Source organism: Somniosus microcephalus, chromosome 18 (assembly GCF_052327205.1).
Source record: "Somniosus microcephalus isolate GS21.2 chromosome 18, FLI_Smic_1.0, whole genome shotgun sequence".
NCBI classification, from domain to species: domain Eukaryota; kingdom Metazoa; phylum Chordata; class Chondrichthyes; order Squaliformes; family Somniosidae; genus Somniosus; species Somniosus microcephalus.
The window spans coordinates 78,360,931-78,383,311 of NC_141004.1; the positions used below are offsets into that span (position 1 = coordinate 78,360,931).

General features: G+C 48.1%; 1 protein-coding gene across 2 annotated transcripts in view; it reads right to left on the bottom strand.

The window, feature by feature from the left end:
• LOC147105393 (uncharacterized) overlaps positions 1 to 7,725 on the bottom strand; it is a 44,544-nt gene extending 36,819 nt beyond the window's left edge. Inside the window, exon 1 of one of the 2 annotated variants that reach the window (XM_086011701.1) lies at positions 7,421 to 7,725. The gene's annotated coding sequence lies outside the window, so the exon portion shown is untranslated. Of the gene's footprint in view, positions 1 to 5,854; positions 5,958 to 7,420 lie in introns of those variants that run through there. The other variant, XM_086011700.1, reaches the window with a different exon arrangement.
• Between the last annotated feature and the right edge of the window lie 14,656 nt (positions 7,726 to 22,381).

A 22,381-nucleotide genomic window follows, 5' to 3' on the forward strand; every position in this document is an offset into this window, starting at 1 on the left:
ACGTGCCCCAGAGGGTTTGGGGTTGGACGTGCCCCAGAGGGTTTGGGGTTGGACGTGCCCCAGAGGGTTTGGGGTTCGACGTGCCCCAGAGGGTTTGGGGTTGGACGTGCCCCAGAGGGTTTGGGGTTGGACGTGCCCCAGAGGGTTTGGGGTTGGACGTGCCCCAGAGGGTTTGGGGTTGGACGTGCCCCAGAGGGTTTGGGGTTGGACGTGCCCCAAAGGGTTTGGGGTTGGACGTGCCCCAGAGGGTTTGGGGTTGGACGTGCCCCAGAGGGTTTGGGGTTGGACGTGCCCCAGAGGGTTTGGGGTTGGACGTGCCCCAGAGGGTTTGGGGTTGGGCGTGCCCCAGAGGGTTTGAGGTTGGACGTGCCCCAGAGGGTTTGGGGTTGGGCGTGCCCCAGAGGGTTTGAGGTTGGACGTGCCCCAGAGGGTTTGGGGTTGGACGTGCCCCAGAGGGTTTGGGGTTAGACGTGCCCCAGAGGGTTTGGGGTTAGACGTGCCCCAGGGGGTTTGGGGTTGGACGTGCCCCAGAGGGTTTGGGGTTGGACGTGCCCCAGAGGGTTTGGGGTTGGACGTGCCCCAGAGGGTTTGGGGTTGGACGTGCCCCAGAGGGTTTGGGGTTGGACGTGCCCCAGAGGGTTTGGGGTTAGACGTGCCCCAGAGGGTTTGGGGTTGGACGTGCCCCAGAGGGTTTGGGGTTGGACGTGCCCCAGAGGGTTTGGGGTTGGACGTGCCCCAGAGGGTTTGGGGTTGGACGTGCCCCAGAGGGTTTGGGGTTGGACGTGCCCCAGAGGGTTTGGGGTTGGACGTGCCCCAGAGGGTTTGGGGTTGGACGTGCCCCAGAGGGTTTGGGGTTGGACGTGCCCCAGAGGGTTTGGGGTTAGACGTGCCCCAGAGGGTTTGGGGTTAGACGTGCCCCAGAGGGTTTGGGGTTAGACGTGCCCCAGAGGGTTTGGGGTTAGACGTGCCCCAGAGGGTTTGGGGTTAGACGTGCCCCAGAGGGTTTGCTGTACACCCTTCTGGCCCACATTTGGCGGTTTGATCAACACTCAACTCGCCTCTACAATCCAGTGAGCTTACAGTCCTAGGGTATTTCAGAAATAACCTGAATAGCATTAACACCCAAGATCTCTTGTACAGAAGATGAGAGGCTCTTCTGTCTGAAGGACATCTTCACTACATCACAAAATCTCTGTCTCTATATTGCAATAGGACAAGCTCTAGAAGTGCTGAGTTGAGATCAAATCTGCCTTTATTGCCATCCTAAAAGGTAACCTGACAACCTGCATTTAAAAAAACGATTAGTCGGTTCTGATGAAAGGGTTCCTTAGGCTGCATTTTCTCTTTCAAATGTAGTGGGTTGCCCAGTGTCATCAACTGAAGACTCGTTTTTAAATGTGACCTTACCCCACCCCATCCCACCCTACCACACTCCACTCGTAACCTCTGCAAACAGACAAGACACTGTAATTTAGCTGGTTGAAGTTAACTATTAATTTAAGTTCCCCAGTCCAAGAGACTGGTCAATTTTCAACAAATCTAGAGCTCCCTGGATGTCAAGAGGCATACAGGGTAGGACAAAGAAAATAAGTGAAGCATATGATAGATACCACAGACTCAATACTGCAGAAAGCCAGGAGTACAGAAAATGCAGCGGTGAAATTAAAAAGGAAATTAGGAAAGCAAAGAGAGGGCATGAAAAAATATTGGCAAGTAAAATCAAGGAAAACCCAAAGATGTTTTATAAATACATTAAGAGCAAGAGGATAACTAATGTAAGAGTAGGGCCGATTAGGGGCCATAAAGGTAACCTGTGTGTGGAAGCGGAAGTCATGGGTATGGTTCTTAATGAATACTGTTTTCAAAAAAGAGACGGACGATGCAGACATTGCAATCAGGGAGGAGGGGTGTGAAATATTAGATGAAATAAACATAGTGAAGGAGGAAGTATTAAGGGGCTTAGCATCTTTGAAAGTGGATAAATCCCCAGGCCCGGATTAAATGTATCCCAGATTGTTAAAAGAATCGACAGGTGTGGTGCCAGAGGACTGGAGGACTGCGAACATGGTACCGTTGTTTAAAAAGGGAGAAAGGAATAGACCGAGTAATTACAGGCCAGTCAGCCTAACCTCGGTGATGGGAAAATTATTGGAAAAAATTGAAGGACAGGATAAATCTTCATTTAGAAAGACACAGATTAATCAGGGACAGTCAGCATGGATTTGTTAAGGGAAGGTTGTGTCTGACTAATTTGATTGAATTTTTTGAGGAGTGTCGATGAAGGTAGTGCATTTGATGTAGTCGATATGGATTTTAGCAAAGCTTTTGATAAGGCCCCACATGGCTGACTGGCCACGAAAGTAAAAGCCTATGGGATCCAAGGCAAAGTGGCAAGTTGGATCCAAAACTGGCTCAGAGGCATGAAACAAAGAATAACGGTTGAAGGGTGTTTTTGTAACTGGAAGGCTGTTTCCAGTGGGGTTCCGCAGGGCTCAGTACTCGGTCCTTTGCTTTTTGTGGTATATATCAATGATTTGGACTTGAATGTAGGAAGTATGATTAAGAAGTTTGCAGATGATAAAAAAAATGACCGTGTGGTTGATAATGAAGAAAAAAGCTGCAGACTGCAGGAAGATAGCAATGGACTGGTCAGGTGGGCAGAACAGTGGCAAATGGAATTCAATCTGGAAAAGCGTGAGGTAATGCATTTGGGGAGGGCTAACAAGGCAAGGGAATACACTATAAATGGTAGGACACGAGAAGTGCAGAAGATCAGAGGGACCTTGGAGTGCATGTCCACGGATCCCTGAAGGTAGCAGGACAGGTAGATAAGATGGTTAAGAAGGCATACGGGATACTTGCCTTTATTAGCCGAGGTATAGAATATAAGAGCAGGAAGGTTATGCTTGAACTGTATAAAACACTAGTTAGGCCGCAGCTAGAATACTGCGTGCAGTTCTGGTCACCACATTACAGGAGGAAGGATGTGATTGCACTAGAGGGGGCGCAGAGGAGATTGACGAGGATGTTGCCTAGGCTCGGGAATTTTAGCTATGAGGAAAGATTGGATAGGCTGGGGTTGTTTTCTTTGGAACAGAGGAGGCTGAGGGGAGAACTAATTGAGGTGTATAAAATTATGAGGGGCCTAGATAGAGTGGATAGGAAGGACCTATTTCCATTAGCAGAGAGGTCAATAACCAGGGGGCGTGGATTTAAAGTAATTGGTCGGAGGTTTAGGGGGGATTTGAAGAGAATTTTTTGTGGAACTCACTGCCTGAAAGGGTGGTAGAGGCAGAGACCCTCATCGCATTTATAAAGTACTTGGATATGCACTTGAAGTGCCCTGAAGTGCTGGAAAGTGCGATTAGCTCTTTGTGGGCCGGCACGGAGAAGATGGGCTGAACGGCCTCCTTCTGTGCTGTAAATTTCTATGATTCTATGTCCTAGCAGTTCTATTTATGGTCAATAGCTGCTGCGAGGTGCTGATCTTACTTGTTATTCCGTTCTGATATCAGTATTTGTAGGGAAATGGTGTTAGGGAAATTGATGGGATTGAAGGCCGATAAATCCCCAGGGCCTGATAATCTACATCCTAGGGTACTTAAGGAAGTGGCCCTAGAAATAGTAGATGCATTGCTGATCATCTTCCAAAATTCGATGGAATCTGGAAAAGTACCCATGGATTGGAGGGTACCTAATGTTACCCCACTATTCAAAAAAGGTGGTAGAGAGAAAACGGGGAATTACAGACCGGTAAGCCTGACATCGGTAGTGGGGAAAATGCTAGAGTCCATTATAAAAGATGTAATAGCACAGCACGTGGAAAACAGTGACAGGATCGGACAAAGTCAACATGGGTTTACAAAAGGTAAATCGTGCTTGACTAATCACAGAATCACAGAAACCCCACAGTGCAGATAGAGGCCATTTCGGCCCATCGAGCCTGCACCGACACATATCCCACCCGATCCCCGTAACCCCTACACCAACACATATCCCACCCTATCCCCGTAACCCCATGTATTTAATCCCCCTAACACTAAGGGTCAATTTATCATAGCCAATCAACCTAACCCGCACATCTACTGGAATTTTTTGAGGATGTAACTAGTAAAATAGATAAGGGAGAACCAGTGGATGTGGTGTATTTGGACTTTCAGAAGGCTTTCGATAAGGTCCCACATAAGAGATTAGCGTGTAAAGTTAAGGCACATGGGATTGGGGGCAAAGTATTGACTTGGATAGAGAACTGGTTGGCAAATAGAAAGCAAAGAGTTGGAATAAACAGGTCTTTCTGAGCGCCAGGCAGTGACTAGTGGGGTACCGCAGGGATCGGTTCTTGGACCCCAGCTATTCACAATATATATTAATGATCTAGACAAGGGAACTAGATGTAATATCTCCAAATTTGCAGATGACACAAAGCTGGGTGGGCGTGTGTGCTGTGAGGAGGATGCCGAGAAACTACAGGATGATTTGGACAGGTTGGGTGATTGGGCAGAAGTATGGCAGATGCAATATAATGTGGATAAATGTGAGGTTATCCACTTTGGTGGCAAAAACAGGAAGGCAGACTATTATCTGAATGGCAATAGATTGGGAGAAGGGAAAGTGCAATGAATCCTGGTGTCCTTGTGCACCAGTCGCTGAAGGTAAGCATGCAGGTGCAGCAGGCGGTTAAGAAGGCAAATGGTATGTTGGCCTTTGTAGCGAGAGGGTTTGAGTACAGGAACAAGGATGTCTTGCTGCAGTTGTACAGGGCCTTGGTGAGACCACATGTTGAGCATTGTGTGCAGTTTTGGTCACCTTATCTGAGGAAGGATATTCTTGCCATGGAAGGAGTTCAGTGAAGATTCACCATGCTGATACCTGGGATGGCAGGAATGACGTATGAGGAGAGATTGGGTCGATTGGGCTTATACTCGCTGGAGTTTAGAAGAATGAGGGGATCTCATTGAAACTTATAACATTCTGGCAGGACTGGACAGGCTAGATGCAGGAAGGATGTTCCCGATGGTCGGGGAGTCCAGAACCAGGGGTCACAGTCTAAGGATAAGGGGTTGGCCTTTTAGGACAGAAACGAGGAGGAATTTCTTCACCCAGAGTGGTGAACCTGTGGAATTCTCTACCACAGAAGGCAGTAGAGGCCAATTCATTAAATATATTCAAGAAGGAGTTGGATATATTTCTTAATGCTAAAGGAATTAAGGGGTATGGGGAGAAAGCAGGGACCGGGTACTGAATTTGGATGATCAGCCATGATCGCATTGAATGGCGGAGCAGGCTCGAGGGGCCGAATGGCCTACTCCTGCTCCTATCTTCTATGTTTCTATGATAACCAGAACCTACTGCTAACCCCCTGCCTGAAAGCCCAGTTTACTTCTCTCTGTCTGGTGCTAAGTATGAATTGTTGTGGATCGGCTAAGCTGTTGTCTCAGTAATTCACAGGTTGTTAGACTGGCGGCCCTTTATTGGCCGGCCGGATGGCAGCAGGTGCGGTCCGGGCTGGCGGGGGCGGTGCGGGGCGGGGCTCCCGGAGCTGCAGGCTCTGGGATGTTGCTGGGCGCCGCCCTGTGGCCGCCGCTCGCCCTGCAGCCGGCCTTGAAATGGCGGCTCTGGGGCCCGTCCGAGAGCCGTCGCCAGGCCCAGCGACCCCGGGAGAGAGGGCGAGGGCCCGGCTCCAGCCCCCATCACCGAGCGGAGAGGCCTGAGGCCTGCAGCCCTCACCCCCCACCCCACCCGAGCGCCGGCGGGGCCCAGGCTCGGCCCCGGTGGGTGAGCGAACTGCCGAGACTCTGGGTCTGGGGCCGGGCTGCGAGCGGCGCCGCGCGGAGAGGAGAGCAGAAGCGATTACCTGTGGAGGCTTGCTCGGACCCCGCCGTGTTCCCCGCCCCGCTCTCTCGCCGCCTGTGTGTCCGGGCCCCGCTACCCTCCCCTCCCCCCGCAGCCCGAGTCCGAGCTCGGCTCCCGGACCGCCCCGCCCACCTGTCAATCACAGCGGGGCCCCGCCCCGCCCCGCCCCCTGGGCCAGTGCAGGGGTCAGAGGTCAGGCCAGGCGAGTTCAATCAGGGCTGCTGCAATTCACAGGGTTAATGCGGGGCGGGGGACAATTGCAGGGAAAATTCTGAGCACAATTGCAGGGCGGGGAAAATGCAAGGTTGTGCAATTCGGTCGGTAAAAACACAGGGGTAAACCGGGGTGTGGGGGGGCCGGGGAAGGCAAAAACAGAACTTGAGGAATGCGTGACAGGCAGGGGGGGCAATTCCCAAGGGGAATTCAGGGGCCTGAGGGATCCTCGGCAAGGGAACAGCCTGGGGATGATGTGGCCGTGGGGACATTTCAGGGAGTAAATGTAAGACACTGGGCGCACACCCAACATAGCCTGGGTGACAGGAGGGGCGATTCAGGGATATATGCACGGTGCAAATGAACTGATAAATGCAATGGCAGTACAAACAATACACATTTGTTGGGGATAGCGAGCAGGGCAGAGGCGCCAGGCACATACGGTAGAGACATCGTTTGGGGGCTGAGATAATTGAAAGGTAATCGGGTGGGATATGTGTCGGTGCAGGCTCGATGGGCCCAAGTGGCCTCTATCTGCACTTTGAGGTTTCTGTGATTCTGTAAACACAGGGGAATTGGGAGACAGGCTTGGCCCACAGCAGAGACTCGACAGGGGAAAGCACCGCAGCCCATTAAGAGTAACTGAGTTCAGGGCAGGGGCGGGGGAATCGGAGAAAATACCGAGCACAAGGCAGGATTAGCGGCGCTGAGTACAGGCATCCCAGCAAGTGCGCCGGCTGCTGTCCTTTTAAACACCAAGCGGGGGCTAAGATCTCACGAGCTTGGAGTGCAGAGAGATGAGGCAGGAGACAGCGGGCACTGAGGCCTGGGTTCTGGCAGTAACGAGTCCTGGGCAATGGATGGTGCTCTTTATCCTCCCACCGCCCTCCTCTCCCGAGGCAGAACGCAGCGCGCACACACGAGAGAGCGGCACAAAAACAGGGTGGGCGGGCTGGCAGGTTCGGCCGCTAATGTGTAAACATCTGCACAGAGAGTCATGGGAGGGGGGGGGAAGAGATCGGTCTACAAAGGACTAAATCTTACATCGGCCTAGTTACTCCAACAACGAGTTAACAGCGCGCACTGTCCACGGAAGTGCGTGCCTGCCAGTTAATACCGTGCCTTTTATGGGAAGCTTGATTCTCCTGCGAAAGTTGCTCAGGATTCTACGCGGGCGGAGCATCAATCAATTCGCAGCTTGTGAACACAAAACCAGAAAACCCAGCAGCCCTTTGGGGCTACGGTACACGTTACTGTGCTGCCTGTGAATTGTGTCGAGCAGCCAGTTGAAAGGGCGGGTGCAATCTGAGGCTGCCTGTGAAGGGAGCGGGGATGCAGTGCAGTCTTCACTCACCCGTGCGCCGGTGCAGCGAGTGCTGGAAATGCAGCGGGCAGTCGGAAGCTGCAGCCGCTATTGTTCCTCCCGCATGGTGGGCGCCTGCTGGCTCACCGGCTCACCTGCTCTGCTGCTCCCCTTCAGCTCTCGGCGGATTTGCCTTCCAAGCACTCACTTTGCTTTGAAACCCAATCGTGCATTTTCACCCAGGCCCCGAATCCCCCCTGTTAAGGCCCGACGTTCCCATGTAAGAATGTATCTTTTCGGGAAGGCGCCGCTCCTCTCCAGTCTCCCAGTGTCCTCCCTCTTCCTTCCCCAGTCGCCAACTCACCCCCCCCCCCCCCTCATTAACCGCTCCTGCTTATCAGTGAAACGGAGCCGAATGGGAGGCCGCAGCCCACAGGAGCTGTTTTAAAGGGCACTTGTGTTTCACAGACATGAGTGACGTTTCTCCCTAACTACATTTCCGGAGCAATGGAATTGAAAAGTAGGGAAGTGATAGTAAACATGCATCGAACCCTAGCCAGACCACACTAGCAGTACTGTGACAGTTCTGATCTCCATATTACAAAAAGGCACTGAGGACGGTGCATAAAAGTTTTACAAGGATGATACCAGAATTGACAGGTTATAACTATCAGGAAAGACTCAACAGGCTGGGGCTCTTTTCTCTAGAAAAGAGAAGGCAGAGGGATGACCTGACAGAGGTCTTTAAAATTATGAAGGGGTCTGATACGGTAGACGTAGAGAAGATGTGTCCATTTCTGGGCGGTCCAAAACTAGGGGCCATAAATAATAAATCCAATAAGGAATTCAGGAGCGCTTAGAATGTGGAACTCACTACCACAGGGAGTAGTTGAGGCAAATAGCATGGATGCATTTAAGGGGAGGCTAGATAAGTACATGAGGGAGAAAGGAATAGAAGGATATGCTGATAGGGTGAGATGTAGTAGGGTGAGAGGAGGCTTGTGTGGAGCATAAACACCGGAACAGACACGTTGTTTCTGTGCTGTAAATGTTATGTAATTATATATTGGTCCATGGCTTGAATTTTGGTAACAGTTCCAGCCTTGCACAGATGAAGTAAATGCATAAATAATAGTCTCTGCCTTGAGATTTGCGAAGGAGCAGGAACTCCAGGAAGCAAGCGAGAGACTGAGGTCAGGTTTAACCTCTCCTGAGCATCCTGCTTTGGAATGGTGAACTGGCAGTGAGTGTGTGGTCTGGACTGTTCTACCCTTGGCCCAGCTCCCTCGTACTACTTTTACATTCTGACCTCTCCCAAGGTAGCCACCACATTCCTTCCTGTGACCCAGGCCAGCGTCAACCTTTCTACCTCAAACTGTCCTATGTTTACATGCTTCCCTATGAAAGAGTTCGAAGAATGTGGCCAGCTTTCATGTGCATGCTGGCAACTCCCAGCTTTACCACTCGACTCCCATCATGCCGTCTGGCTGCTTGTCCAAAATTACCTCGCAGATATGTTATTTGTTCATGGGATGTGGACTCATAGAAACAGAAAAATTGGAGCAGGAGCAGGCCATGTGGCCCTTCGAGCCTGCTTCACCATTCAATATGATCATGGCTGATCCTCTATCTCAATACCATATTCCCGCTCTCTCCCCATACCCCTTGATGCTTTTTGTGTCTAGAAATCTATCTATCTCCTAAAATATATTCAGTGACTTGGCCTCCACAGCCTTCTGTGGTAGAGAATTCCACAGGTTCACCATCCTCTAAGTGAAGATATTTCTCCTCATCTCAGTCCTAAATGTCCAACCCCGTATCCTGAGACTGTGACCTCTCGTTCTAGACCTCCCAGCCAGGGGAAACACTCTCCCTGCATCCAGTCTGTCTAGCTCTGTCAGAATTGTATACGTTTCAATGAGATTCCCTCTCATTCTTCTAAACTCTCGTGAATACAGGCCTAGTCAACCCAATCTCTCCTCATATGACAGTCCTGCCATCCCAGGAATCAGTCTGGTGAACCTTTGCTGCACTCCCTCTATGGCAAGTATATCCTTTCTTAGGTAAGGAGACCAAAACTGTCCACAGTACTCCAGGTGTGGTCTCACCAAGGCCCTGTATAACTGTAGTAAGACATCCTTGCTCCTGTACTCAAATCCTCTTGCAATAAAGGCCAACATACCATTTGCCTTCCTAACTGCTTGCTGCACCTGTCTGTTTGCTTTCAGTGACTGGTGTACAAGGTCCCTTTGTACATCAACATTTCCCAATCTATCACTATTTAAATAATACTCTGCCTTTCTGTTTTTCCTACCGAAGGGGATAACTTCACATTTATCCACGTTATACTGCGTCTGCCATGTATTTGCCCACTCACTCAACTTGTCTAAATCGCCTTGAAGCCTCTTTGCATCCTCCTCACAACTCACAATCCCACCTAGTTTTGTGTCATTAGCACATTTGGTTCCTTCAGCAAAATCATTGATATATATTGTGAATAGCTGGGGCCCAAGCACTGATCCCTGTGGTACCCCACTAGTCACCGCCTGCCACCCCGAAAAAGACCCATTTATTCCTACTCTCTGTTTCCTGTCTGTTAACCAATTTTCAATCCATGCCAATATATTATCTCCAATCCCATGTGCTTTAATTTTGCACACTAACCTCTTATGTGGGACTTTATCAAAGGCCTTCTGAAAATCCAAATACACCACATCCACTTGTTCTCCCTTATCTATTATACCAGTTACATCCTCAAAAAACTCCAGTAGGTTTGTCAAACACGATTTCCCTTTCATAAATCCATGTTGACTTTGTCTAATCCCGTTGATATTTTCTAAGTGTCCTGTTATCACATTCTTTATAATGGACTCTAGCATTTTCCCTACTACTAATGTTAGGCTAACCGGTCTGTAGTTCCCGGTTTTCTCTGTCCCGCATTTTTTAAATAGTGAGGTTACATTTGCCACCCTCCAATCTGCAGGAACTGTTCCATAATCTATAGAATTTTGGAACATCACTGCCAATGCATCCACTATTTCCATGGCTACCTCTTTTAGTACTCTGGGATGCAGATTATCAGGCCCTGGAGATTTATCGGCTTTCAGTCCCATTAATTTCTCCAGCACTATCTTTTTTACAAATACTAATTTCCTTTAATTCCTCCTTCTCACTAGACCCTTGGTTACCTAGCATTTCTGGGAAGTTATTTGTGTCCTCTTCCGTGAAGACAGAACCAAAGTATTTGTTTAATTGCGCTGCCATTTCCTTGTTACCCATTATAAATTCTCCCATTTCTGACTGCAAGGGACCTACAGTTGTCTTCACTACTCTTTTTCTTTTTACATGCTTGTAGACGCTTTTACAGTCCGCTTTTATGTTCCTTACAAGTTTACTCTCATGCTCTATTTTTCTCCTCTTAATCAATCTCTTGATCCTTTTTTGCTGAACTCTAAACTGCTCCCAATCCTCAGGCTTGCTACTTTTTCTGGCAACTTTATATGACTCCTCTATGGATCCAGTAATATCCTTAATTTCTTTTGTTAGCCATGGTTGGGCCACCTTTGCTTTTGTGTTTTTGCACCAGAAAGGAATGTATAACTGTTGCAATTCATGCATTCGTTCCTTAAATGTTAGCCATTGCCTATCCACTGTCACACCTTTTAATGAAGCTCCCCAATCTATCATAACCAACTCACTCCTCATACCTTCGCAGTTTCCTTTGTTTAGATTTAGGACCCTAGTTTCGGATTGGACTTCTTCACTTTCCATCTTAATGAAAAATTCTACATGTTATGGTCACTCTTCCCTAAAGGACCCCACACAACAAGATTATTAATTAACCCCTTCTCTAAGGAGTCAACCACATAGTGTGGGTCTGGAGCCATGCATAGGCCAGACCAAGTAAGGGTTCCCTTCTTTCCCTAAATTGAGGACAGGTTCCATAGACTAGGCTTGTATTCCCTGGAGCAGAGAAGATTCAGCAGTGATCTAATTCAGGTGTTTAAGATGATTAAAGGAGTTGATATGGTGGATGGAGAGAAACTATTTGCCCTGGTGGAGGGAATCCAGAACAAGGAGCGCAACCTTAAAATTAGAGCCCATTCAGGGGTGATGTCAGGAATCACTTCATCACACAAAGGGCAGTGGAAATCTGGAAACCTCTCCCCAAAGAAATCTGTCGGGGGTAGGTCAATTGAGGATTTCAAAACTGAGATTGATAGATTTTCGTTGGGTAAGGGTATTAAGGATTACGGAACCAAGGCAGGTAAATAGAGTTGAGATACAGATCAGGAATGATCTATTTAAATGACAGAACAGGCTCAAGGGGCTGAATTGTCTACTGTTGCTCTGAAAGGCAATGGTGAAGGACACTGCAACAGCTTTCATTCTCAGTTTTCCTTGGTGCTAACCTGCAAATTTTCAGATTTATTCACAATTTCCCATTGTGGGAGTTGAATTCTCGACCTCTAGGTTGCTAGTCTACTATCAAAACCATTAAGCTGCCATACCCTACTGGCTTAACTTTCTTCAATTCAGTAATGGCAAGATTTAAGCTATCACACTTGGAAGCTCTGCTCCCTAGCCCCTGAGTATATCCACCTCCACCAATCCTTGCCCAGGGCATGATATTGCATATCCTCGATGTAATGTGCGGCCCTGAGTTCAGCTTCAACCCCCATTCATTCCGCTCTGTCAGCAACATTGCTCCTAATTATTTTTCTTTTGGAAGTTCAGATCTTTTTTCCAAACAAGTGCTACCAATCCCCAAAATCATTCCTTCCAGCTGTATAACCTTACTCTCTTCTCTCCCTCCTCACTCCCACCATTGCTGGAACTTTCATTCGTGAGCCATGCCGCTGTCATCTCTGGGCTGGGCCTACTCCCTACTCTCTGTGCGGCCTCCTGAACTCCAGGCTACACAAACCCCAGCATGTTCAAACTCTTGACTGTCGTATCCTGTCCCCGGCTAGAGCTGAAAGCCCTGCTACTGAAAACCTGCTTAATAATCACCCCGTCTTCAAAAGCCTGCGCTGGCTCCCCGCATTTACCTCAACATCTGTGTCTGCATTCACAAATCTCCCTTTTTTCTGTCTCTCTCACATGGCAGCTGTCGATCATTCTGCCATTTACACTTCATCTAGAGCCATCTTTTGTTTCTTAACTTGTCCCATTACCATCTCCTTTTGCCTCGCACCATCTATTAATATCTCTTAATGCTTCTTAATCTCTCCTGCCTTCCATCCTATCACAGACCTTCCCTTTTGTCCTTTCCTCCCCTCCCCCCTTTCGCTGCCCCTACACTTGCTTAAAAACCTGTTCCATCTCCAGCTTTTTCCAGTTCTGACGAAAGGTCATCAACCTGAAACGTTAACTCTGTTTCTCTTTCCACAGATGCTGCTTGACCTTCTGAGTATTTCCAGCATTTCCTGTTTTTATTTCACAAATCTCCCCCTGGCCTTTCCCACCCGACCTCTGCGACTAACTTCAGCCCTCCCCAACCCCTGCACCCTGTGGACTGTAACCTACTGTGCGCCCACCCGCCATTGCCTCACGGGGCGGCAGAACCTTCGCTCATTCGGGCCGTGCGCGCTGCACATCTCTTCTTAAAGCCCTTTGCCTTATGCCATCTCTCCCCGGGGTCGAAGTCGTTTCAAACAGGCCTTCAGTTTCATAAACTCGGACTCAGCGTCCGCCCCTCCCTCTTTTAGGAAGCGCCCGGGGACATTTATATTAAAGGCGGGTTATAAATACAAGAGCAGTATATTATAAATACAAGTATTAGTTGGGCAGAGTGACCGCCTAAGTCAACTGAACATCTACATATTAAACATCGGACGTGTGCATGTGGACCAGTACAGTATCATCTGTATGTGATCAACACAGAGATGCACATATGTACCAAAACAAACGCAAAATACTGCGGATGCTGGATATAAAAACAGAAAATGCTGGAAACACTCAGCAGGTTTGCAGAGAGGAATGACCTTTCATCAGAAAATGCTGAACATATGACTATCTGGGTATATCTATGTACAGTCTATGTAAATATATATGCACAACTGTACATATACGTGCAACTGTATAGACAGTGCAGAAATGTCAGTGCAGATCTGCAGTTGTGTGCAATGCCAAAGTTTGTGCAACTTGTATGTATTAAAAGCAAGGCTATTTTGAATTGGTGCAAGTCCCTATGTTGAGTGACAGTCTCTGCCGATTGAGAAGTGTGGAGTTGGTGCACAGACAGCCACAATCTGTTCCTCAAAACCAACATTCGGCAATCCCGGTTGGAAGGGATGAGCATGAGGGATGTTTAACAGGAAGGAACACGTGTTATACTCCGACCCAGAAAAGGTCAAATCTGTGTTTAAAACACCCCGTCTCTTCGCAGGGGTATATAAGTGATCACAGTCTGCAATGGGGCACAACTGGTTGAATGGGCCCGGATCTCCAAGAGCAGTTTTACATCAGGTCGTTCTCGTTGATAGTACAGCCAAGCGATTGTTTAAGAAAACATAGGGGGAGGGAGAATATATTTAGTTTGATAATTAACTGTCTTGTTAACATAACTGTTTAGTTTCCAAGGATGCGACCAATTAGAAGGCAATGCATGTCACTGACTGACAGAGTAAAGTGGCTGAACAATTGGTTAAAGCGAGAATCAGTGCAGAAACTCACTGAAAATGTCGGAGGCAACGACTGAAGGAAACACATATCTCACGGTATATCGCAGTATAAGTCACGGAGTGTCAGACAATATAATACACGGGGTGTGAGACAGTATAATACACGGGGTGTGAGACAGTATAATACACGGGGTGTGAGACAGTATTTTTTTTATTCGTTTATGGGATCTGGGCGTCGTTGGCAAGGCCAGCATTTATTGCCCATCCCTAATTGCCCTTGAGAAGGTGGTGGTGAGCCACCTTCTTGAACGGCTGCAGTTCGTGTGGTGTAGGTACTCTCACAGTGCTGTTAGGTAGGGAGTTCCAGGATTTTGACCCAGCGACGATGAAGGATTGGCGATATATTTCTAAGTCAGGCTAGTGTGTGACTTGGAGGGGAGCTTGGAGGTGGTGGTGTCCCCATGTGCCTGCTGCCCTTGTCCTTCTAGGTGGTAGAGGTCGCGGGTTTGGGAGGTGCTGCCGAAAATGCCTTGGTGAGTTGCTGCAGTGCATCTTGTAGATGGTACACACTGCAGCCACGGTACACCGGTGGTGGAGGGAGTGAATGTTTAAGGTGGTTGATGGGGTGCCAATCAAACGGGCTGCTTTGTCCTGGATGGTGTCGAGCTTCTTGAGTGTTGTTGTAGCTGCACTCATCCAGACAAGTGGAGAGTATTCCATCACACTCCTGACTTGAGCCTTGTAGATGGTGGAGTGGCTTTGGGAAGTCAGGAGGTGAGACACTCGCCGCAGAATACCCAGCCTCTGACCTGTTCTTGTTGCCACCGTATTTATGTGACTGGTCCAGTTAAGTTTCTGGTCAATGGTGACCCCCCAGGATGTTGATGTTGGAGGATTCCGAGATGATAACGCTGTTGAATGTCAAGGGGAGGTGGTTAGACTCTCACTTGTTGAAGATAGTCATTGCCTGGCACTTGTGTGGCGCGGATGTTACCTGCCACTTATCAGCCCAAGCATGAATGATGTCCAGGTCTTGTTGCACGTGGGCATGGACTGCATCATTATCTGAGGAGTTGTGAATGGCACTGAACACTGTGCAGTCATCAGCAAACATCCCCATTTCTGACCTTAAGTTGGAGGGAAGGTCATTGATGAAGCAGCTGAATATGGTTGGGCCTTGGACGCTGCCCTGAGGAACTCCTGCAGCGATGTCCTGGGGCTGTGATGATTGGCCTTCAATCACTACAACCATCTTCCTTTGTGCTAGGTATGACTCCAGCCAGTGGAGTTGTTTCCCCCTGATTCCCATTGACTTCAGTTTTACTAGGGCTCGTTGATGCCACACTCGGTCAAATGCTGCCTTGATGTCAAGGGCAGTCACTCTCACCTCACCTCTGGAATTCAGCTCCTTTTTGCATGTTTGGACCAAGGCTGTAATAAGGTCTGGAGCTGAGTGGTCCTGGCGGAACTCAAACTGGGCATTGGTGAGCAGGTTATTGGTGAGTAAGTGCCGCTTGATAGCACTGTTCATGACACCTTCCATCACTTTGCTGATGATTGAGAGTAGACTGATGGGGCGGTAATTGGCCAGATTGGATTTGTCCTGCTTTTTGTGGACAGGACATACCTGGGCAATTTTCCACATTGTCGACTAGATGCCAGTGTTGTAGCTGTATTGGAACAGCTTGGCTAGAGGTGCAGCTAGTTCTGGAGCACAAGTCTTCAGCATGATAGCTGGGATGTTGTTGGGGCCCATAGCCTTTGCTGTATCCAGTGTGCTCAGCTGTTTCTTGATATCACATGGAGTGAATCGAATTGGCTGAAGACTGGCTTCTGTGATGTTGGAGACCTTGGGAGTAGGCCTATATGCATCATCCACTGGGCACTTCTGGCTGAAGATGGTTGCAAACGTTTCAGCCTTGTCCTTTACACTCAAGTGCTGGGCTCCACCATCATTGAGGATGGGGATATTCATGGAGCCTCCTCCTCCTGTTAGTTGTTTAATGGTCTATCACAATTCACGACCGGATGTAGCAGTACTGCAGAGCTTTGATCTGATCCATTGATTGTGGGACTGCCCTGTCGAGAGCATACACGGGGTGTGAAACAGTATAATACAGGGGTGTGAAACAGTAGGGGTGTGAAACAGTATAATTCACGGGGTGTGGGACAGTATAATTCACGGGGTGTGAGACAGTATAATGCACGGGGTGTGAGACAGTATAATTCACGGGAAGTGTGACAATATAATACACGGGGTGTGGGCCAGTATAATACACGAGGTGTGAGACAGTCTAATTCACGGGGTGTATGACAGTAGGACAAAGTAAGCATGGTTTTATGAAGGGGAAGTCATGTTTGACAAATTTGCTGGAGTTCTTTGAGGAAGTAACATATAGGGTGGATAAAGGGGAACCAGTGGACGTAGTGTATTTAGACTTCCAAAAGGCATTTGACAAGGTGCCACACAAAAGATTATTGCTTAAGATAAAAAATCACGTGACTGGGGGTAATATTCTGGCATGGATAGAGGATTGGCTATCTAACAGAAGGCAGAGAGTTGGGATAAATGGTTCATTCTTGGACTGGCAATCAGTAACTAGTGGTGTTCCACAGGGGTCAGTGCTGGGTCCCCAACTCTTTACAATCTATATTAACGATTTGGAGGAGGGGACCGAGTGTAACATATCAAAGTTTGCAGATGATACTAAGGTGGGAGGGAAAGTAGTAAGTGAGGAGGACATAAAAAACCTGCAAGGGGACATAGACAGGCTAAGTAAGTGGGCAGAGATTTGGCAGATGGAATACAATACTGGAACGTGTGAGGTTATGCACTTTGGCAGGAAAAATCGTAGGGCAAGTTATTATCTTAATGGCAAGAAACTGGAAAGCACTGAAGTACAAAGGGATCTGGGGGTCCTGGTGCACGAAACTCAAAAGGTTAGTATACAGGTGCAGCAAATAATTAAGAAGGTCAATGGAATGTTGGCTTTCATTGCTAGGGGGATAGAATATAAAAATAGGGAGGTATTGCTTCAGTTGTACAAGGTATTGGTGAAACCGCACCTGGAATACTGCATACAGTTCTGGTGTCCATATTTAAGTAAAGACATACTTGCTCTCGAGTCAGTACAAAGAAGGTTCACTCGGTTAATCCCGGGGATGAGGGGATGGACATATGAGGAGAGGTTGAGTAGATTGGGACTCTACTCATTGGAGTTCAGAAGAATGAGAGGCGATCTTATTGAAACATATAAGATTGTGAAGGGGTTGGATCGGGTGGATGCGGGGAGGATGTTCCCGATGATGGGTGAAACTAGAACGAGGGGGCATAGTCTTAGAATAAGGGGCTGCTCTTTCAAAACTGAGATGTGGAGGAACTAATTCACTCAGAGGGTGGTAGGTCCATGGAATATGCTGCCCCAAAAAACTGTAGAAGCTACATCATTACATAAATTTAAAACAGAAATAGACAGTTTCCTAGAAGTAAAGGGAATTAAGGGTTATGGGGAGCGGGCAGGAATTTGGACATGAGTCTAGGTTTGGATCGGTCATGGCCCTGTTGGTAGCAGAGCAGGCCCAGGGGCCGTGTAGCCTGATCCTGCTCCTATTTCCTGTGTCTAATTCTGTTAGTTTCAGGAGATAGTTCTGTGATAGAGATTGGCGGTTAGGATCAGATCAGCCCTGATCTTATTGAATGGCGGAGCAGGCTCGAGGGGCCGATTGGCCTACTCCTGCTCCTATTTCTTATGTTCTTATGTTCTAGTATAATTCACGGGGAGTGTGACAGTATAACTCACGGGGTGTGACAGTATAATTCACGGGGTGTGGGAGAGTATAATTCACGGGGTGTGGGACAGTGTAATTCATGGGGTGTGGGACAGGATAATTCACGGGGTGTGAGACAGTATCATTCACAGGGTTTGAGACAGTATCATTCACGGGGTGTGGGACTATAATTCACGGGGTGTGAGACAGTATAATTCACGGGGTGTGGGACAGTATAATTCATGGGGTGTGAGAGTGTAATTCACGGGGTGTGACAGTATAATTCAAGGGGTGTGAATATAATACAGGGGGTGTGGGACAGTATAATTCACGTGGTGTGAGACAGTATAATTAACGGGGAGTGGGACAGTATAATTCAAAGGGTGTGAGACAGTATAATTCACGGGGTGTGTGACAGTATAATTCACGGGGTGTGAGACAGTATAATTCACGGGGAGTGGGACAGTATAATTCACGGGGTGTGAGACAGTATAATTCACGGGGTGTGAGACAGTATAATTCACGGGGTGTGATATAATTCACGGGGTGTGTGACAGTGTAATTCACGGTTGTGTGAGACAGTATAATTCACGGGGTGTGAGACAGTATAATTCACGGGGTGTGTGACAGTGTAATTCACGGTTGTGTGAGACAGTATAATTCACGGGGTGTGAGACAGTATAATTCACGGGGTGTGGGACAGTATAATTCACGGGGTGTGGGACAGTATAATTCACGGGGTGTGAGACAGTATAATTCACGGGGTGTGAGACAGCATAATTCACGAGGTGTGAGACAGTATAATTCACGGGGAGTGGGACAGTGTAATTCACGGGGTGTGAGACAGTATAATTCACGGGGAGGGGAACAGTATAATTCACGGGGTGTGAGACAGTATAATTCACGGAGACAGTATAATTCACGGGGTGTGAGACAGTATAATTCACGGGGAGTGGGACAGTGTAATTCACGGGGTGTGAGACAGTATAATTCACGGGGAGGGGAACAGTATAATTCACGGGGTGTGAGACAGTATAATTCACGGGGTGTGAGACAGTATAATTCACGGGGTGTGAGACAGTATAATTCACGGGGTGTGATATAATTCACGGGGTGTGTGACAGTGTAATTCACGGTTGTGTGAGACAGTATAATTCACGGGGTGTGAGACAGTATAATTCACGGGGTGTGGGACAGTATAATTCACGGGGTGTGAGACAGTATAATTCACAGGGTGTGGGACATTATAATTCACGGGGTGTGAGACAGTGTAATTCACGGGGTGTGGGGCAGTATAATTCACGGGGTGTGGGGCAGTATAATTCACGGGGTGTGGGGAAGTATAATTCACGGGGTGTGGGACAGTGTAATTCACGGGGTGTTGGACAGTATAATTCACGGGGTGTGGGACAGTATAATTCACGGGGCGTGAGACAGTATAATTAATGGGGGGTGTGACAGTATAATTCACGGGGTGTGACAGTATAATTCACGGCGTGTGGGACAGTGTAATTCATGGGGTGTGGGACAGTATAATTCAAGGGGTGTGAATATAATACAGGGGGTGTGGGACAGTATAATTCACGTGGTGTGAGACAGTATAATTAACGGGGAGTGGGACAGTATAATTCACGGGGTGTGTGACAGTATAATTCACGGGGTGTAAGACAGTATAATTCACGGGGTGTGAGACAGTATAATTCACGGGGTGTGAGACAGTATAATTCACGGGGTGTGAGACAGAATAATTCACGAGGTGTGAGACAGTATAATTCACGGGGTGTGTGACAGTATAATTCACGGGGTGTGAGACAGTATAATTCACGGGGAGGGGAACAGTATAATTCACGGGGTGTGAGACAGCATAATTCACGGGGTGTGAGACAGAATAATTCACGAGGTGTGAGACAGTATAATTCACGGGGTGTGATATAATTCACGGGGTGTGTGACAGTGTAATTCACGGTTGTGTGAGACAGTATAATTCACGGGGTGTGAGACAGTATAATTCACGGGGTGTGGGACAGTATAATTCACGGGGTGTGAGACAGTATAATTCACAGGGTGTGGGACATTATAATTCACGGGGAGTGGGACAGTATAATTCACGGGTTGTGGGACATCATAATTCACGGGGTGTGGGACAGTTTAAATCACGGGGTGTGGGGCAGTATAATTCACGGGGTGTGAGACAGTGTAATTCACGGTGTGTGGGATAGTATAATTCACGGGGTGTGGGGCAGTATAATTCACGGGGTGTGGGGAAGTATAATTCACGGGGTGTGGGGCAGTATAATTCATGGGGTGTGGGGCAGTGTAATTCACGGGGTGTGGGACAGTATAATTCACGGGGTGTGGGACAGTATAATTCACGGGGAGGGGAACAGTATAATTCACGGGGTGTGAGACAGCATAATTCACGGGGTGTGAGACAGCATAATTCATGGAGTGTGAGACAGTATAATTCACGGGGAGTGGGACAGTATAATTCACGGGGTGTGAGACAGTATAATTCACGGGGAGGGGAACAGTATAATTCACGGGGTGTGAGACAGCATAATTCACGGGGTGTGAGACAGTATAATTCACGGGGAGTGGGACAGTATAATTCACGGGGTGTGAGACAGTATAATTCACGGGGTGTGATATCATTCACGGGGTGTGTGACAGTGTAATTCACGGTTGTGTGAGACAGTATAATTCACGGGGTGTGAGACAGTATAGTTCACGGGGTGTGGGACAGTATAATTCACGGGGTGTGAGACAGTATAATTCACAGGGTGTGGGACATTATAATTCACGGGGAGTGGGACAGTATAATTCACGGGTTGTGGGACATCATAATTCACGGGGTGTGAGACAGTATAATTCACAGGGTGTGGGACAGTATAATTCACGGGGTGTGAGACAGTATAATTCACAGGGTGTGAGACAGTGTAATTCACGGGGTGTGAGACAGTATAATTCACGGGGTGTGAGACAGTATAATTCACGGGGTGTGGGACAGTATAATTCACGGGGTGTGAGACAGTATAATTCACAGGGTGTGGGACATTATAATTCACGGGGAGTGGGACAGTATAATTCACGGGTTGTGGGACATCATAATTCACGGGGTGTGAGACAGTATAATTCACTGGGTGTGGGGCAGTATAATTCACGGGGTGTGGGACAGTTTAAATCACGGGGTGTGGGGCAGTATAATTCACGGGGTGTGAGACAGTGTAATTCACGGGGTGTGGGACAGTATAATTCACGGGGTGTGGGGCAGTATAATTCACGGGGTGTGAGACAGTGTAATTCACGGGGTGTGGGACAGTATAATTCACGGGGTGTAGGGCAGTATGATTCACGGGGTGTGGGACAGTATAATACACGGGGTGGTGGACAGTATAATTCACGGGGTGTGGGACAGTATAATACACGGGGTGTGGGACAGTATAATTCACGGGTTGTGGGACAGTGTAATTCACGGGGTGTGAGACAGTGTAATTCACGGGGTGTGGGGCAGTATAATTCACGGGGTGTGGGGCAGTATAATTCACGGGGTGTGGGACAGTATAATTCACGGGGTGTGGGACAGTATAATTCATGGGGTGTGAGACAGTATAAGTCACGGGGTGTGAGACAGTATAATTCACGGGGTGTGAGGCAGTATAATTCACGGGGTGTGAGACAGTATAATTCACGGGGTGTGAGACAGAATAATTCACGAGGTGTGAGACAGTATAATTCACGGGGTGTGTGACAGTATAATTCACGGGGTGTGAGACAGTATAATTCACGGGGAGGGGAACAGTATAATTCACGGGGTGTGAGACAGCATAATTCACGGGGTGTGAGACAGAATAATTCACGAGGTGTGAGACAGTATAATTCACGGGGTGTGATATAATTCACGGGGTGTGTGACAGTGTAATTCACGGTTGTGTGAGACAGTATAATTCACGGGGTGTGAGACAGTATAATTCACGGGGTGTGGGACAGTATAATTCACGGGGTGTGAGACAGTATAATTCACAGGGTGTGGGACATTATAATTCACGGGGAGTGGGACAGTATAATTCACGGGTTGTGGGACATCATAATTCACGGGGTGTGGGACAGTTTAAATCACGGGGTGTGGGGCAGTATAATTCACGGGGTGTGAGACAGTGTAATTCACGGTGTGTGGGATAGTATAATTCACGGGGTGTGGGGCAGTATAATTCACGGGGTGTGGGGAAGTATAATTCACGGGGTGTGGGGCAGTATAATTCATGGGGTGTGGGGCAGTGTAATTCACGGGGTGTGGGACAGTATAATTCACGGGGTGTGGGACAGTATAATTCACGGGGAGGGGAACAGTATAATTCACGGGGTGTGAGACAGCATAATTCACGGGGTGTGAGACAGCATAATTCATGGAGTGTGAGACAGTATAATTCACGGGGAGTGGGACAGTATAATTCACGGGGTGTGAGACAGTATAATTCACGGGGAGGGGAACAGTATAATTCACGGGGTGTGAGACAGCATAATTCACGGGGTGTGAGACAGTATAATTCACGGGGAGTGGGACAGTATAATTCACGGGGTGTGAGACAGTATAATTCACGGGGTGTGATATCATTCACGG